Source organism: Ursus americanus, chromosome 1, assembly GCF_024610735.1.
Source record: "Ursus americanus isolate L20-20 chromosome 1, mUrsAme1.1.p, whole genome shotgun sequence".
NCBI classification, from domain to species: Eukaryota; Metazoa; Chordata; class Mammalia; order Carnivora; family Ursidae; genus Ursus; species Ursus americanus.
The window spans coordinates 72,084,384-72,103,539 of record NC_142127.1 but is presented as its reverse complement, the minus strand read 5'-3'; the positions used below and the strand labels follow the sequence as shown (position 1 = coordinate 72,103,539).

At 38.9% G+C, this 19,156-nt stretch overlaps 1 long non-coding RNA gene across 1 annotated transcript; it reads left to right on the top strand.

Moving 5' to 3' along the window:
• The first annotated feature begins 596 nt into the window (after positions 1-596).
• Positions 597-16,987, top strand: LOC123798035 (uncharacterized). The gene is made up of 4 exons (XR_006781162.1): positions 597-700; positions 1,397-1,570; positions 3,274-3,333; positions 16,298-16,987. It is a non-coding gene; the product is annotated as an uncharacterized LOC123798035 (long non-coding RNA).
• Positions 16,988-19,156: the final 2,169 nt, after the last annotated feature.

The window sequence follows — 19,156 nt, the reverse complement described above, 5'->3', positions numbered from 1 at the left end:
TTTAGAACAAACTATGAAGAATTCTGCAATTTTAATCTCCTCAGTAGCTTCCCATTACTAAACAAGCAGAACGCCACGGTACAAATGTAGACGTTACATGTCATCTTGATCTGCTGCTTTTTTCTTTCATTAAAGCTTTAATGCAGCAATTATGGCTACGTTGCCCTATAAAAAAAGGAAAAGGCAGTTTACTTTAAAAAGTGAAATTGCATAGCCTACTATTTAATTATACACAAATGTAAATGGCCTATTTTTCCATAACTGGTTATTACAGCACTGTTTTACTTTCGGAGTTTTGACAATCTCTAAAACCTACAAAGCTTCCTGCTATATAATTGTTTTGTTACATTATTGTTTTCATCTTATTTTTTCTTTTAATGTGAGTGCAGCGGGATAAATCTTGGTTTTAAGCCAGCCACTACTTCATCTACTTAAGCTTTTATAGATGAAGATTGCTGTAATTATCAGAATACCCGCTTATTTCTGAAGTATTATCCTGGCAACCTGCTGGCATTTACAACCAATTAACAAGCTTTGCCATTAGTTGCATAAGGGGTATCGCAGAGTAAACCCATTGTGTGCTAATTTTCTATTTTAGATAATCAGTTTGGCCATCCAGAATGGAAAGAAGAAGAAAAGGAAAGGTTTGACACTCAGTGGTAGACGTGTAAAAATTGCTGCGTGCCCCCGAGAGACAAAGGTATCCTGCAACTCAATGATTGCTTCGTTGCTGTCACTATTGGTTCTTAAGTATTTCCCTTTGTCTCTTTTGGAAGAGAAAAAAAGTGGGGATTCAGCAAAGTAATCATGTCCTGTCTCACAGGCTCTCTGTCTTTTAAAGCTGACTAGCTTCTCTTGCTGCCCTGCCCATAATTTGACCAAATTGTACAAGTGTTAAACACCTTTAAAAAAAGATAGAAAGAAATTGAGCATGAGTTCTTTGGTTTTTTTTTTTTTTTTTTAACAATTCCTTTCAACCTCTTTTCCCCTCTCCTCCCCGCCTTGCTATTAGAGTAAATTAATGCATGGGCTTCCTCCAACCGGGCTGCCTTAAAATGAGCCCGCAAGCTGGGCTTAGTTAAAGTGGTGTGTTGCCGTCTTATTGCTGTTTAAACAGCCTCTGATATTAATATGTCCCGAAGTTTGGTCTGGAGCAGGACAAGAAGGTGCAGTTCTGTTTTGCTCTGAAAACTCTGTCTTCACTGCAAGAGAGTAAATGGCATCGCCAGCCTAAGAATGTCAGCGTGGGGCACAGGAGACGTCCCGGGCTCGAGGGTAGAAATAACCTGACCCCCTCAGTCTTGGGCGGCACTACTAATTATTTCATCTCAATTCTCTCTGCTTCTATCTGAAAAGTGCTCCTAATCAAAAGGCCGCCTCCTCTCTCCCACGCCAGATGATTCCTAATCAAATGCAACTCCGATCTCTATGAAGAAAAGCACACGGACGTTTCGAGAGCACGAGTGTTGACCAACACCCATACTTGGCATTGGTAAAGCTCTTTGGCCACAGAACTTCTCAAATTCCCATGCCTAGCTGCGTTTTAAAACCAAAGTCTTCAGCTTTCAAGGTGAGTTAGTAGGTTTCTCTATCTGCCGTCAAACTGGTCTTTAGATCGGATCTGCATCCTCCTTACTTTGCTCCTTCTCAAGGGACTTAGTTAGGACAGCAGAGTGGTGAAGAAGCCATCTCTAAGGACCTGGGTTATCCCGGGTTAATTCAATGCCTCGCACACCCCACAAATCCATGAAGAGACACTATCCCACACAACACGTTGAAACTTTTAATAATTTCCTTTTGTCCAATAGTTTGGTCACAGATTCAGGTAATAAATGCGTCTAGAGGCAGAGCCATGTTATCAAGGCATGACACCACTACAATAAACTTTTCTATTTTCGTAACCAAATTCACAACTCATTATGACATTATATTTGAACATACCTTTCCAGCCAATGAAGACATTATTATGCTTCTCACAAATACGACTTATTGAAATCAGGAGGAGACACTCTTTTCAAGATTTGTTAAATTCTCATTCTAAAATTCTTATGGAGAAAATCTTAGCTAACTTTCCACTTTCATAGCACAAGGACCTAAATGCTTGTGTTTTATGCACAGAACGTCCCAATCACACACACACACACACGCACACGTGCACACACACACAAGTTACTTAAAAGCTTGGAAAGGTAGAGAGGAGTCAAGAAAAAAATGCTGGCATTTCCTTTGTTGTTGTTACTATTCAAGGTGACTATGTTGGTTAGCCTAATAAAATAAATGTATATAGTCATTAAGTTAGCTATTATTATTATATTTGTTTCCTAGTAAAGAAATTGCTGCTTTCACAGCTTGGTGAGTTGAATTTTAACCTTGCTTGGTCTGTTGGAGCTGTAGTAAAAGAAGAGAGAAAGACAACACCCTAAAATGCCTTTCTAGAGACGCTGGAATTAGTAGGCTCGACAGGTGAATAAGAGGAGACTTCCCTAAGTCCTGCTCCTTCAACAAGAAGGCCACAGTTATACTATTTTTGCATCTGAGAGACATTTATTTATTTCATGTGCCCTGTATATATTCCTGCATCTCAGATATTCCAGAGCTATAAAAAGAGAGTTTCCTCCAGGGATGCCTGGGTGACTCAGCTGATTAAGTGTCAGCCTTCAGCTCAGGTTATGATCCCAGGGTCCTGGGATCGAGTCCCGCGTTGGGCTCCTTGCTCAGCAGAGAGCCTGCTTCTTCTTCTGCCTGCAGTTCCCCCTGCTTGTGCTATCTCTCTCCCCCTCTCTCTCCCTCTTTGACAACTAAATAAATAAAATCTTTTTTTAAAAATAGGATTTTCCCCAAAAAATACTTAATCGCAGTGTTAGTGAGAATCATCTCTGCAGGACAAGCCTTTCTCCCATTTTTCTAACTTAGTGATCTTGCTCAAGTTACCTCTGTGAGCTCAGTTTTCTTATCTGTAAAATATGAGAGTAACTACCTCATAGAATTGTTGTGATAATAGAACGCAACATAGCATGTAAAATGCTTAACACAATGCAAAGCACATAGTAATACAAATGTGACTTATTGTTATATAATTTTATCTGGTGTACTATGGATTATGCTAATAACTTCGGGGCTACTAAGATTCATCAGAGCAGGAGTCCTTCCCACATAGAGTTTACATAACCAAGTAAAAAACACTGGAAGAAGCCAAAGAGGAAGGATTTAAGAACAGGTCACCATGTCCTCCTAAAGGTAATACCTATCGTTTTGATTTTGTTTGCTATACAGGTAAACCATAGGCTAAAAAGACTGCAGCAAAGGGGAGCTGATCTCAGATGCGACATACCAGTAAGCACGTGCATAATGATTTATAATCATCTGTTAATTTAAAAAAAAAAACTCCACTAAAGTAAATAAAATAAATAGTAGTGTGTCTATTACCAGTATTTGGCATTTAAATAATATACCACAGCTTGAAATCAGCTACTGCTTATCTTACACAAAGATTTTATTTTCAAAATTAGTGCCATTAAACTCAATGAAACGTCCTGCCCTCAAAGGAAGGGGGTTTATTTTCATTGCCTGTAAACCCCAGGACAGCAAAGACTATTTTGCTCATTACTGCGTCTCCAGAACTCAGCCAATGTTTTACACAATAATTATTTATTGAGTGGATGAGTGAATGATCTTGTTTTCTGTTATGATATTTCTATCAATCATTAATGAAATATTAAGTCAATAACTATTAAGCATCTAGCGCTGTATTAAATTAGAGATCTAAAAATACAAAGAAATTGAGAAGGAAGGATTTTGTCTCAAAACAGTTTCCTAAATACTTTCAGGATCTCTTTCAAGTCCATACAGTAAGTTTGTGAAGTTCAAAGACAGGATTACACTTTGTTGAAAACGATAATAGCAACCTCAGCCTGCTGTTACATGAACAGCAAACTGGAACTTTCCATTTCATGAAGAATGCAGAACAAATACTTATCAAAACCCCAAAAGCCTACTAAAGAATCCCAAATTTGCTTCTTTCAAGAAACATTTTATAATTTTGTGCAATGATTAGGCCAGCCCTCGTTGATCTAATAATCCCTCATAAATGTTAGAAAAGAAAAAGTAGCATCTGCATCACAGTTTAAAATGATTAAACAAAGGAGAATTTAAAACTGAATATGAGTCAGTTTCCAAAATAACAGTTAATTTTAGAATGGAACCAGAACGTATCTTACAACTTGAAAACCTCTGTGACACGTTTCCTTTGCTGTCAAGAGGTGAAATCCACTTCACCTCGCCACGGGGTCCTCAGAGTTTTCCAAATTGCAGCATTTAGATGTGGAGTGTTAAGTTTCGATTATATTTCAGATGACTTTTCTCATGTGTTTTTTAATTGGCAGGAGCTCAGGAAACATTTTTATATCACAGAATTTCCTTTTACATTAATGAAAGTGAATAAAACCTTGAATATCACCTTCTATCAACTTGAAGTTCATATTTTTCTGTATGATGTTAAATTAAGTAATATCAGATCTAGACACGGGACACTTAGAATAAATTAGTATACTACAGTTTAGATTAAAGGTAGTAAAATCTAGTCTTATGAAATGGATTTGCAAGATACCTGTAGCTCTTGAAGAAACAGCAAGTAAAGATAATTGCAGCATGTGTACGTTTCTAGCCCAATATTAAGAATACATTTTAATTGTCATTGTTTTTTCACGGTTAAGTTAAAACGTATTTTCAAGGGACTGTTAGACCACAAAAGGATGTAAAGTTGTCTGCACTTGTGAGTTTTTCATGCGTTACTCTACAAGAGCACAAGAAATTCTCAGTTCAGCTCAGGTATCACCATTACAGATTTTGTCTAGGATACAAAAATGCAAGTGAATTCTGTCATTCTGACCAAATTTGTCTTTGTCTTCATAACATATCCTCCTAAGTTGTGGAATGTCATTTTTAATAAATTTGAAAAAGCTATAGAGGATATGAAAGTCTTCCTAAAACACCTATAGGTCCTTTTTCTCTAGAGTATAATAATTTCAAAAACATGTACTTAATCTCCTTTGTTGTTCTTTAAATTCGTGGCTGAGAGCTTTTCATGTTGCAACCACACATACACACACACACACACCCCTCTTTACCACTTTTTAACAACTTTCCTCAAAAGCATTTTAAAACAGTCACATATGTAAGACGATGTTTTCAAGTTATTTGTGAAAGGAGCCTAAATCAGAACCAAAAAATAAATAAAAGTGTAGAGACTCTTAGGAATATGCTTTACCACGTTACCGCTTTTGAAAGGGAAAGGAATAAAGGTCAGGAAAAGCAGCTGCTCGGTGCAACAATCTGGCGAGGAAGAGAAGTGTTGTTTATAATGACATGGAAACCCTCCGCACAGACGAAGCATGCCGGGGTGGGAGAGGGTAACTCTCTGAAATGGCTGCTGAATGTGGTGTCAGAGTAGTATCAGAGAGGGCCTCTCTTCTTGATGCCGTGATTTATTAATAGCAGCCCAAGCTGTCCTGCTCCTGGGGACTCACTCACTGCCATGCTGGGGAGGGGAGCTGGCAGCCAGATGCCACACTCTAATCCAGCAGCAAGGCCACCACATCTGCTCCAGGTTCTCATCTTTCCGACCTGGACCAACAGCCCCAGTCCCAGGCCTGACTACACACCCTCTTGTTACCAGCTTCGCTGGAGGGCCGAGAAGGAATCACAAATAGCTGAAGGACAACCTAAGGAGAGGAACCTGAAGCCTTCTCCTATTTTGACGGCAATAGTCAAGCATAAGAGAACTCTAGGGCTTGGGCTCAAATTCCAACTTCGCCACTTTCTAGCTGTGTGACCTCAAGTAAATTACATAAACTCTCTGTGTACGTCTCGGCTTCAGTTTCGTGCTTTGTATAATGGAGATGATAATAGCACCGACCTCGTAAACTTGTTTTGACAATTAAATGAGTGCTAAGGCTCCCTGTGATATGCTTGGCGCAATGCCCAGCATGTAATTGGTTCTTTGGAAGTATCAGCCATTATTATCATTATTGTAATATGAATAGCATCTATCCCCTGACCGCTGGCACTGTCCCATCTCTTTTCCTGATGTTGACCCAAAGTACCAGAGACTGGCAAAGTAAGTTTTTGACTATGGACACACAGGAATGTTTGGATAGCTTTAGAGAGTGGAGTATAACTTGAGTTACTGAACCACTGGCAGCCTGGGAACGCTTTGGTCTTGTATAATGGATAAGCAGGCATGAGAAGAGGGCCCAGTGGCCACAGCGAGTGTGTCATTGCCGTGGACCTTCTAAGGGAGGCCATCAGATCGGACTTGGAATCCCTTCTCTACCACATATGCACTATGTAAATCTGGGCACCTTCAACAATCTTCCTAAGCAACAGTTCCTTACCTTTAAAGTGGAAAATAATGCCAGTCACTTGCTTGCAGGGTGGTGGGGAATTAGAAAGTCATAGAGTTTTAATCTCGCACCCAGAAAGCACTCAATATGTGGTAGCTTGATGAAGATTCAGGAAAGAGTCGACCGTGGACCCAACAGACCCAAGGGAGGCCCGTAACAATGATCTCCCAAAGATGTCCACGCTCCAATCCCTGGAACCTGTGAACGTTACATCTCACGGCAAAGGGGACTTTGCAGATATAAAGTTTAAAAACCTTAAAATAGGGAAATTATCCTAGATGACCTAAGTAAGCCCAATCACGTGAGCCCTTAAAAGCAGAGAAGTTTTTCTAGCTGGAGACAGAAGACCGATGAGGTAGAAGGGTAGAAGTCAACGGGATTCCCAGCAGAACGATTTGACTCACCGTTGCTGGCTCTGGGAGGTAGGCGTCCCCGCGCAGAGAGACGAGAAAGCCCTCTGGGAGCAAAGGGCCGTCCCCAGCTGGCAGCCAGCAAGGAAGTGAGAGCTTGAGTCTTAACGCCGCGAGGCACCGGATCAGCCAACACCTGAATGAGCTGGGAAGCAAATTCTTCCCAGAGCCTCCAATAAGAGTCAGCTGGTCAAGACCTTGATTTCAGCCTTGAGAAACTAGGAACAGAGAAACCAGCCAAATCAGCCCAGACTCCGGGCCTAGAGAACTGCGAGATAATACATGTGTGTCATTCTAAGGGCTAAGTTTGTGGTAATCTGTTACAGCACTGATAAAAATATAACACAGGAATTATTAATGTGACTGGTTTTCACTCCGAGGCTGTGACATGCTCACTTGGAGTAAGAGCCGCTGGAAGATAGGGATGTTACCAACTAATAGCTAAGGTTTTTGATCATTCACTCAGCGGGGCACAATGCCAAGCGTTTTACATGTGTTACCTCCTTTTATCTTCAAAAACTCATTACTGAGATGCTATTATAATTGCCATTTTATAAGTGAAGAGATAAAGAATCACAAGCATGGGAAGACTTGACAATGCACGTGACAATAATCGCACTCAGCAGAACCAGGACTCAAACTCGGGCAGTGATTCCAGAGCACGTGGCACGAATCACAATATTGTGCTTCCCTCGGCAGAGCTCAGGGCTTGACATACCATCTACACGGATATTTTGCCAAGCAGTTGAACAAATTAATAAAAGAAGACAAAGGAAAAGTTTCTCTCTTCTGACTGAACCAGATTTTTCATCATCCTTTCATAATTCTAAAACCTAAAGATTGAGCTAGCCAAGGCAGTATTAAACTGTTTTCCTAGGTGGCTAAGCCAGGCTGTACGATGGTACAAGAGCCCCACAGTCTCAATGGCTCAGCACTACCAAGGCTTATTACTCATTTATACAAAGTCTGTTCTGAGTTCGGGCAGCGGTCCAGGGTAACCGCCTTCCATGCCGTTACTTGGAGAATCTAGGCTCCTTTGATCTGTGGCTCTGTCTTCTCAATAGGAGATTCTAGGAACTGCTAAGGCAGAAGAATCCCTGGCAGCCTCATACCTACGCTTCCAGGCCTCAGCCTGAAGGTGACATCACTGACACTCACAACCCATTGATCAGAACTAGTCCCATGTCACCCCCATTGCAAGGAGCCTAAGACTTGCAGTCTTCCATGCACCAGGGAGGAGAGGAGAGGAGAATCAGATACTGATGAGCACTAGTGATATCAATGAAAATCATGAAATCCCAGTCTCTACCAAAGAAATAGCTTGAGTTATTAAAAAAAATAAGAATAGTTTTGGGGTGCCTGTGTGCCTCAGTCGGTTAAGCATCGACTCTTGGTTTCGGCTCAGGTCGTGATCTCAGAGTCATGAGATGGAGCCCTACATTGGGCTCCAAGCTCAGTGTGGAGTCTGCTTGAGATTCTCTCTCCCTCTCCCTTTGCCCCGCCCACTCATACTCTCCCTCTCTCAAGCAAATCTTTAAAAATAATAATAATAGTTCCAACTTCCTTTATCAATTGTTTCAGGAAACCCTGCTTCGAAAGTTACTTGTTTTCATGTTGTAAAGGCTTTATCTCCTTTCTTTGACTGCACGTGGCCAACAATGGGGCATCAGTTTAGATAGTCTAGCTACCTTCCAAAGCTCTGAGGAGCTTTACTTGGGACTCTCGAATCACAGATATGTCTTCCCCCTATCCCCAAACACGAGGACCTTCACAATTCATGTGAACCAGCATTAATCAGATATTTACACATCCTCAGGAGCCAAGACAGTTCAAATACCAGAAAGGATGTACTGAGATTTGGTTTCATTTTTATTTTCTATTAAAACTTACCCCTGATTATTATCTCAAAGTTACAGAAAGTTCCTTGCCCAACTCAAATAAGATTTTATAAGAATCTTACACTTTTACACTTTCTCCGCTAGACTAATTAGTGAGGGCCTTGTTTTGAATTAATGAAGATGTGAGAGATAGCAAGGAAATCTCCCTGAAATTTAGGAACTCTTAAAGTTAATGTACATTTATGTCCACATAGTGGACATCAGCATTTAGTATGTATAATATCACAAACTGAAAAATGCTCTTAAACCATAGAGATACTAGTGTTTACTTTGGAGAAACTGACCATATAACTTGTTTTCATGCAAATGTGCAAAGTAATATAATTTCACATTTTTGCAAAATTTTTAAAAACTAGACTGCCCCACATCTTGACAATGGTCTGAGGAAAACTGTGCTATTTACTTAGAACAGAGATTCTCAAACTTTCAATGTGCAGAAGGATGACTTTCAGAGCTTATTGAAAATGAAGTCTCCTAGTGACCCTCCCTTTCAAATGTCTGCTTCAGCGGGTGTTCTATGTGGTCCCCAAACTTCCTAACAAGCAAGCCAGGTGCTACTGTCTGAACTAGTACTGCTCAAAGTGGTCAAAATACAAAGTGTTTTCAGTCTACAGTGAAATGAGGAACTCAGGTCAGACCATAGATGGATGCACAGATTTCTTCATCAATAAAATCTTGCAACCAAAAATTTATAAAAGCTAGTCGAGCTTAACAGTACATTTGGTCAGGGAGCCTGGGTGGCTCAGTCATTAAGCGTCTGCCCTCGGACAGGGCGTGATCCCAGAGTCCTGGGATCAAGCCCCGTGTTGGGTTCCCTGCTCCGCTGGGAGCCTGCTTCTTCCTCTCCCACTCCCCCTGCTTGTGTTCCCTCTCTCGCTGGCTGTCAATCTCTCTCTGTCAAATAAATAAATAAAATCTTAAAAAAAAAAAAAAAGCGGAACAGTGCGTTTGGTAAAGACAATTTACATTCTGGAGCAAGTTTCTTGTCTTGGGAGACAACAGTTGACAAACCAGAACACTCATGCACATTCCATACTCTGAGAAGTGATAACTTGGAAAAAAAATCCAGCTCTAAGAATACTGAGATGGGATAGGAGTTCCTATAAAATACACTCCTCTCCTTCTGGTAAGTCACCATAAAGTCAGACCCTGGAGAAAAGAGATCCTGTTGAAGATGTTGTCCATCCTCATCCCAATTGTTGGCTCCTGTTATACACTAGACTGTAGAGATACAGCTACAGTCCTTCCTGGGTGTTCTGATATGGGCCCTGTACACGTAGGCTTAAATAATTTTTTCTGGCACTCGGCCCAATTCCCAGGTTTATTCATTTATCAATATTTTATGAATGACCATACTGTGCATGGTTATTTATTGAATAAAATAAGCTTCTAGGACAAAACACAAAATACTGTTTCTATTTTCAATGGCATCAATTAAAATCAGAATGTTAATTAAATATAGTAACACTTCAATTATCCCTGGTTATGGAGGTAATAGGTCAACTCTAATCCAAACCACCAGACAACATCACAGAATATGTACATTTTGACTTCGTAATCAATTTTAGCATATGTAACATTAAATTACACCTATGGTTGAGAGAAGCCAATCTTACGGCAGGATTCGAATTAATTGTGCAATACTATAACATCAAAGTCACGAAACAAAAATGAATGAATGAAGTTTCTCGTTTTATCCTTTCATTGTGAAATTATAAACTTATTAAAGGTAAAAGGGCAGAGAGCATGACTTATTCTTCTTCATATTGTTCATAGTAACTTAGACATATTAGGGCTCAATGAATCAAATGAACTTAATAGTGAATTTAATCAAGCATAATAAATGTCTGTTATGTGTTTAATAAAGGAAAATTTAACTCTTTATTTTTTTAGTCCAACCAATAACTGTTTATTGATATCAATTATATACCAATTACTGAGATAGATGCAAAATCAACTAGGACAAAGTGCTTGCATTCCAACCTGTGAGGCTGACCAATTAAGTCATTACTGTATCATACAACAGTGACAGAAGAGTAATGATAGAAGAGTGCCCAATATTTCAATGGTTACTTGGAACCACGTAGCATTGAAGTACTTAGCCTGTATTAACTTGCTATTCCTCAGAAGCACAAACTCTTTCGGTCTGGATTCTTGGATGCAAGCAACAGAAACCAAGTCTAGCTACTTTAGACAAAAAAGAATCTATAGGAAGATTTTGTGGAGCTCGTGAGGTGAACTGTGGAACCATGGAATGGAAGATTGGCTACAGGGCAGGATCCAAGGGTCCTCCACAGGACCGAGAAAAAGGAAGCAGAAATCACAGCACCCAGCTCATGGCTGGAATTGCTGGTCAGAACACACCACCATTCCAGCAGCCCTGTCTGCCTCTGCTGCTGGTATGAAAGTCTCTAATCATGCCCCAGACATTGTCATTTCCTCAAGACTCGATGTTCCCAAAGTGGGTGTCTAATTAGCCAAAATTGACAGTCATTCACCCCCTGGCAGAACCAGGAAGGAGGAAAGACAGAATCCAGTCCCTTGCATGAAAATTCAACATCACCCTGGGACTACTTACTGTATTCCCCAAAAGGAGGGGAAAGTGCTTAAAGAAATAGTAAAGATTCTGGGCAGCCAAAAATTGACGAATGTTAGAATCAGTGTAGATAAGACAAGGGCTATATTTAGTGTAAGGAGAGAAGGCAAAAACAAAGATGTTTTGAAATACATTAAGGCTAAGGATTTCCCAAATTTTAAGCAGTGTTTAAAAATTTGAATTCAACTGCTGTTTAAGGATACACCTGAATTATTTCTTTCCAGGGCCTGAACCACCCAAACTTTCAGAAACTCCCTACTGATCTAGAAAGAATAAAGCCAGTTAAGTATCACTGAAGGAAATTTATCCATTTGTTTAAGGAAAATTCATCCAGAGTCGTTATTGAGGTCGACATCTGTCACACACAGAGTGGCAAATATCCGGGCAGACTTCTTTGGCCTTTCAGACTCAAGAATTTTTGGTTTTGTTTCTGTTCTTCAGGTTCAAGAGTTTAAAAGCAAATTTAATCGTAACATAACTTATGTCCTATATTCCTTTTCATAGTCATAATGCCTTGCATTAAAATAACATCTTTTAACTCAGGATATTTCACTGTCCCTAATCCTCACGTGCCTCTATACCTTAAACAGAAAGTATTATTTGTTTTACTTTAGAAAATTAAGTCCCTTGTCTGAAGTCACACCAACTATTTAGAGTGGGAATTACCAGATCAGTCCTGCTTATCTTTAAAAGTTACAGTATTTTTCAAAGTCTAACTCTCATTCCAACACTCCTCTCACTTTAATAGAGAGCTAGATGAAAATAATGGATAACCTAGGTTCCAGGATTTCCTCATTCAAATTTTATAGTATCTGAAAATATTGGATGACAAAGTGCAAAGTGACAAGTGAGTCAAGCCTGGAAGTGTTTATAGAACTAATTTTCTCGGTGGTGACAGCAAGGCCTGGGGGGGAGGAAAGACGAAACCACACCTATAAATGGCAGATGAATCAGGCTGTGGTTCCAGAGTCTCTGTTTTGTTATCTTCACGTCGGACATGGACTACCGCAACAAGAAGCATTAGTGGCGGTCAACATGCAGCACTCCTATAGTTCATGAGAACAAACTGATTGTATTACAGTCACTTATTTCACACTGAAAAGCCTGCCTTGAGTGGGGGAAAAACATTTTTTGAGTTAACGATCATCTTTCACAACTAAGGACTACCCGATTATTATAAAGGTTAAATGAGACAATGTATATGAAAATGCTTTGTAAACTGTAAGAGTATTCGGATGTCTGGTACACCAGCGGTAGGTACAATGCAATATGTGAAGGACAAGTTCACACACTTTTTAATAAGTAGCGAAGAAATCCAGTGGCTAAATAAAGATTGAAAATAGCCACTGTTAGGAAAAACGTTCAGTTTTGCTAACCTTTTTCCATGGTGAAATGAATGCCCTTCACTTCTGCAATGCTACTGCTGACACTAGAATATTTTTGCAAACCATACACTGGAGACATCAGCAGCAGGACGGTTGTACATGAATTTGTTGAAGACATTGAGCTTTACCTTGTACCACTTTCTTATTCCTGACTTCACCTCACTCTCACCTGTCCCCGTGTTGGGTGTCTTACACTCTCATTTCCCCCACCGAAATCTTAATAGGACAGCAAATCACAACCTGATCACTAATTTTCCTTCCCAGTGAAGTGTGGAACACTGGAAACCTTGAGGACTTCACCCAAGAAAATGAATGCACACATCAGTGAAATCATTGCAACTGATGTGTCCAAGTCATGAAGTAACAATGGCAGAATTTCAGGCATCAGACAAGTGAGGAAGAAAAAGATTGTGTGACATTGAAGATCTCCTGAAAACCCTGAAACTAAACTCCTCTGGTTATCAGCTGGTTGAAATAAATTGAGGTTGCACAAAAATAAATTCAAAGGACAACTGATTATGGTCAAAATCCAATTAGTGATGATCTTCCGATCCGCAACAATCAGAGCCAGCATGATACACCAGAGTCCTCAAAGAGGTAAGATTTATTTGGTCTCCGAAGCCACTCACCTGCAGCCAGTTTGATGCTGATTTTATCCATCGGAGTTCATATCTCTGCCAGGGGGCACTGGGAATCCAGTGGCAGTTGACTCCTGGTTTCCTTTTATTGGTCTCATGCTCTCTCAGAAGATCCATCGTTGACTGTAAAATGATCAAAGGCAAAAGAAAGGTATGTACCAAAGCCTTGAAGGCTAACCCATGTTTCTTTCAGAATCCTCTGACATCCTTGAGATCTGGGAACAAAAGACCATGCTCATTTGTACTACTGAATTATTTGAAAAATGTTTGGTAGAAAATACGAGTAAGATTGTATCCATTCAAGAAATACAAATGCACCACCTACTATGTGTCCCCTACACGGTTCTGGGTAGGCATTTTATTTAAAAGCAGATGTGAGCCGGGAAACAAAATTAATTAATTTGAGTGGAAAATGTCCAAAGTACTTTTTAATGGAATCTGTAGGTAAAAACTGGGAGAGACTTTGAAATAAATCAAAAGATCAGTAAGTGTCCCATCTAGCATAATTTTCCCGGTTCTTTTCCTTTCATTGTGTTTGAGCTGCTTTTCATCTCTGTGAGTTGTAGAAAATTAACAATAATGCAAATTACCCTGGCCCGTAGAAATAGAAATGTTAGGACCTCTGGAATGCAATTGATTATTGCCCTGTAAACACTGACCAGTTTTGCATGTTTGTCCATTTCTGTCAGCATTCCGCATCTGCCTGTGTGTGAATGCAAATCGGAATTCTCCTTTGAGCAGGTTATAACATCTTACTGCTTCTCTCATTAATTAAGGAATAAATAAAATCTTTAAGCACATATTCATTTTGTGTTTATGTGAAAATCACAATGATACATTTTTTTAAAAATTATATCCCTTAAATGGTTTTTCATAAATGCTCATTCTGGGACCACCTACCTCAAGAGAATATGTTTGGAAGGAAACAGTAAATTAATTCTAAAGCTCTTGAGATGCAAAGCTTTAAATGCAGGGAAACGGTATCTTCTTGATACAATTGTGATATTTAAGGCACATTTGATAAGGCCTCCAAGTGCCCTCACATCACTGATCCCAGAGAAAGGAATAGAGCTGAGCCGTGGGTTAAAAAAAGAAAACGAAAAAGAAAGAAAGAAAAAGAAGAGAATGTAAGATCCCTTCTGATTTTTTGCTTTAAAGAAGTAATAAACGGCATTGTTGTAAGTCAGTGTAAGTGGCTTCGAGTAAGGCAATAGAGATGCGTGCCAGAAGCTACTCATATCGTTCTTTAAAATGGAAATTTACCGTCTGCTGCATCACATGGACAAAATACAGAACTATTTTTCACAGCTTGTTCACTGAACAGATTATTGTAGAAAAAAAAACTTTTACATTTTCTGCAGATTCCCAAATCTCAGTCAAAAAACTCTTGGCAATTTTTAGCAGTGAAACAGATTTCACTTTCAGATTGAGATACTCCATTTAGCAGTAGTCAGATGATCTTCCAAATAAATATAGACTCGTTTCACTCTTGATTTTATTTAAAAAAAAAAAAAATGTTTTCATGAGGTGTCTTGGAGGAAACTTGCACTTATTTGGTTTTCCCAAGCTAAAGCAAAGAAAAACTCGAAGGTCTAAAAATCAGAGTTAAATAAAAAAGGAATGCTAAACTAAAAATGTTATTACAAATAATGCATGTTCACCACACTACCAATAAATAAATAACCCTATAAAATTTTAGAATTAGTTGCAAAGATGCTCCAGTCTCTTCTGCCCTAAATCTCAGCTCCCCAAAATATTACTAAACAGAAGTGCTTGTGTTCGGTACAATATAACAGACAGCAATATGTCGAGATGCTTCGCACAAAGAGGTCTCTGGGCCACTTTTCTTTTCCTAGATTAGTTTTATCACTTAGGTACAAGGCAACTGCACTTAGGATTTTATCTCCAGGACCGTTTTTTCCTTGCCTCCCAGTGTTTCATGCCACAGAAAATAATGGTATGTGCGAAATCTAATAAAAAGTTAAATCCATGAGGAAATACTAAAATGAGATTAACAATCTTCACATAATTCTATACCCAAAACTACAGGATCTCCTGCCTCCTCCCCAAAGTCCTATACTTAATTTCCCCCATGCTTTTTCTATGAAAGGTGATTATATGGTAAATAGGAATAAAACCAACAGTGGCGATTATGTCCTACTTTTATATTTGTAAAAACATATATGACTACCCCAGGATGCCCATTAAATTTCACAAAGTTTGTTGCTATTTTTAATAAGATTTTATGGCTTTGTTCAAAGTTCATCTCAGTGACATTAAAGATCATCTCAATCATAAGCAAAGCAAACTGAACTTAAAGCAGAAGCTTTACCAAGTAAAGAAAACAGGAAATAACTCATGCTATTAAAACCATGTTATCATTCTTCTAATGACAAATTTACTAGTTGAAAAGGATTCACAGTATCCAATTCCAAAAGCCACAATTCTATGGTTAATTTGACATATGAGAATAGGTTAGTTTTTAAATCCACTATGAATCATTACAAAATTTCAAAGAAAAAAACCCTACATTTTTCAGATCCTAATTATGATTATACAAGCATTTGGATAATGTGAAAGAACAAAATTATTCTTTTCATAAGGAGTCCTTAACAAAAAAATTTAAACTAATATAAATGTGTCAGAAGTGGGAAAAGCTACTATGTCATAAGGATAAAGTATTAAATTTTATAAAATTTCCTATGATAAAAACTAAACTGCTTGGTTCCAAGGGACCACTGGATGGGACAAGGTTGCTGTGCTTTTGAATTTCAGTGTTGGCTTAGTTTATGGGCCAATAATCAAGGAGTAGGGATGGTAGAGCAGAGAGAAAAATATAAAAACTTAATGTTGAGACACTTTTCAATCTGAAAAAAAATATTTGAAATGGATCTAATGACTTCTTGAAAGATCTCATTTGCAAAAATTTTATCACCCCCAAATAATATTTTTTTCTTCCCTTCCGTAAGGTGTTCCGCTGCTATGCCTGCGTTTAAAAGACTCACTGAAATAAAATATATTCTGAAACTCCAGCTGATGAAAGTTTAGACAACTAAGGAGAATAACCTGGAAAAGTGAGGAAGATTGAACACCTTCCTCCCAGATGCATACAGCCAATCAGCAAACCCATCACATGTGGTCAGTAATGAGCCAGAGACTTTGGGACTGGGAAGAGACTACAGGAGCTGCAGAGAAAGAGAGAGGGAGACAGAGGCACTGCTCCTAATTTTTTCTAAGCATCATGAAGTTCAAGCAAACACAAAAAATCCCATAAGCATTATACTTTGAAATATTCCTACATGGCTCGGAAATTAACTCCAAATATAGATATTTTCTTATATTAAAGACAACAGGCCCAACGTGGAGTCGATTATGCTAAGCCTCACATCACTGTGAGGTTTTGGCTCCTCTGGAAATGGACTCTTATCAAGTCAATCAGGGATCACCTGATCAGCATTATTTAGGTCATCTGCCTGATAGACCCCTTCCCATCCCCTGTAAAGAAAGTCACCTGCAATAACCCATTAGCTTTTTTGTCTGGTACAACTCCCTTGTTTTGGCTCCCTCCTGCCTATAAAATCCCTTGCCTTGTAAAGCTCTTCAGAGGTCCTTTCTATCTGCCAGATTGGATGCTGCTCGATTCATGAATTGCTGAATAAAGCCAATAAGATCTTTAAATTTACTCAGTTGGATTTTGTTTTTTAACACGTATAACAACTATCTGTGAGGCTAATATATCAAGAGAAATACTAACCTAAATAATAGTAGTAATACTATAACAGCATCCCCTATTCCTAAACATAAAGGATTCTTCCTGGGTCCCACATTTCATTTTTGAGTTAGCATTCTGGTAGGAATGTCTGTTGATGCTGGCTCTAGCCCATGCTGCTGAAGCCCACTGCACAGTCTAGGAACCCAGATTTGTGCACAGTTCAAGGCCATCTTTCTTACTGGTTAGGTCCCCTGCCTTCTTGATTCAGTTTTTGGGTATCACCCATGCATGGCATCTTTATCAGACATCTGAATCAAGCCCTTCATTAGAGCATCTTTCAATGGAGAGTCAGTGAACATCAGACACTGAGAACTTTAGTCCAAGTTCACGGCCTTGTAAGAAATCCTCTCCCATGGAAAAGGTTGAGGCAATTCTACCACAGATAGATCTTAGCTGAAAGAATCCACCATAATTCTTGGTTGACAAGAATTATGTGTCCTGTCAAGTGAGGGTCTGCTCTTGTCTAGCTGCCTGCCAGGCACTGGTAGCCAAGGATGTAACACCACAGATCTTACGAGTCTAAAGTGCTGGGTATAGAAGTCAGTTGGGATTTTCCCAAGCAGCTGGTGCCTCCTTAGTAGGATCAGAATGATGAGATTGAAAAAAGTTTCGTTTAGTGGCTGTGGCTGATTTTTTTTTTTTTTTTTTTTACGTTAAAGAGGACTAAAGGCAAAGAGGGTTAAGGTTACTGCTAAGAAGAGTTAGGGTGGTGAATTATTCCTCAAGTGATCTCTATCACACGGCCCTTTGCCCTGCTCACCTTTTACTTTCCTTACCACTTAACTTCCTCCTTACATTCTCACTTAGCCACTCCATCTAGCTGACACTTCGCTGACCTCACAAGTGGTGTGTGCACTTGTTCAAACTCATTTTGAGCCATTTAAATTTTCTTAATGAAAAAAACTTGTCTTTGAACTCATTGCCTCACCATTTTAATAACATGCATCTATATTTTTAGTGGATACAAAATACAGTGTTCGAGAGATGTAAAACTCTCTTGATCCGACATAGGACACCGGTGGTAAAAATCCCCTGCAAAGATAGATCGTCCACATTTCCCCCTCTCTCACTTTCTCTCTTCTCTTCTTGTGCTTTAGTCCTTTTCTGGTAGTGGGGAAGGGGAAACATTTTACCTACTTTAGAATCTCTGTTGTTCAGTGAGAGATGGCTTCTCAGCATTTATCTGTTTCTGTGGTAATACCTATACATTTCCTTCCAGCAATTCCATTGCTCCCAGCAGTCATTTTACTATTCATTTTACTCTTCATTCTCTGCGTGACCTTTAATTGATTCTTTTGTTTGTGCATGCCAAAATACATTTTCTAACTCATTTTCCAAAGCTGGGCATATAACATAGTAAGGTAGTATAGTATGAACCAACTGAAAAATATGAGCAGCACTTTTTAATTAAAAAGGAAAATCAAATGGTATTTTCATTACATTTTCAGAAGTCATAGAATTATGAAGCTTGTCCAGACCTAAGAAATCACCTACCCCAAATCCTCATTCTGTATCTGAGGAAACTAAGATAAAGAGAGCTTGGTCAGACCTAGAATTAACTCATGGGACTACGAAAATATGTTCCACTACTCTGTTAGGCCTATGGCTTAATTTCACCTGTAACTTTGATTTTACTATATCTCAATAAATTAGGAAGTAAATATTTACCACATTGCATCTGTACTGACTACACTTTGTAAGGACTTCCTTATGAAATTCCTGACACCCTAAAAAAAGCATCCAAAATTATTATGCATTTGTTTTATGGCCCAACTGTTTATGAGGACAATACGACATGTTGTCATCTACTGGTAAGAATATTTATAGTCACTGACTATGACCCACACATCAGCCTCTTTCGGATTGATAATTTACAAGAATTTGGGTGTAAATGTGTATTTATTTTGCTCTTTAGATTTTCATGGTTTCTTCTGCTCCAAAGACTTCTTTTTATATGAGTTTTTATCCCAGAAACGAATGTTGTGATTACCTTTCACCACTGACCCATCTGACTAAGTCTCAATTCTTCTCCAGCGTGAAGCAGCCTTTTTTTTTT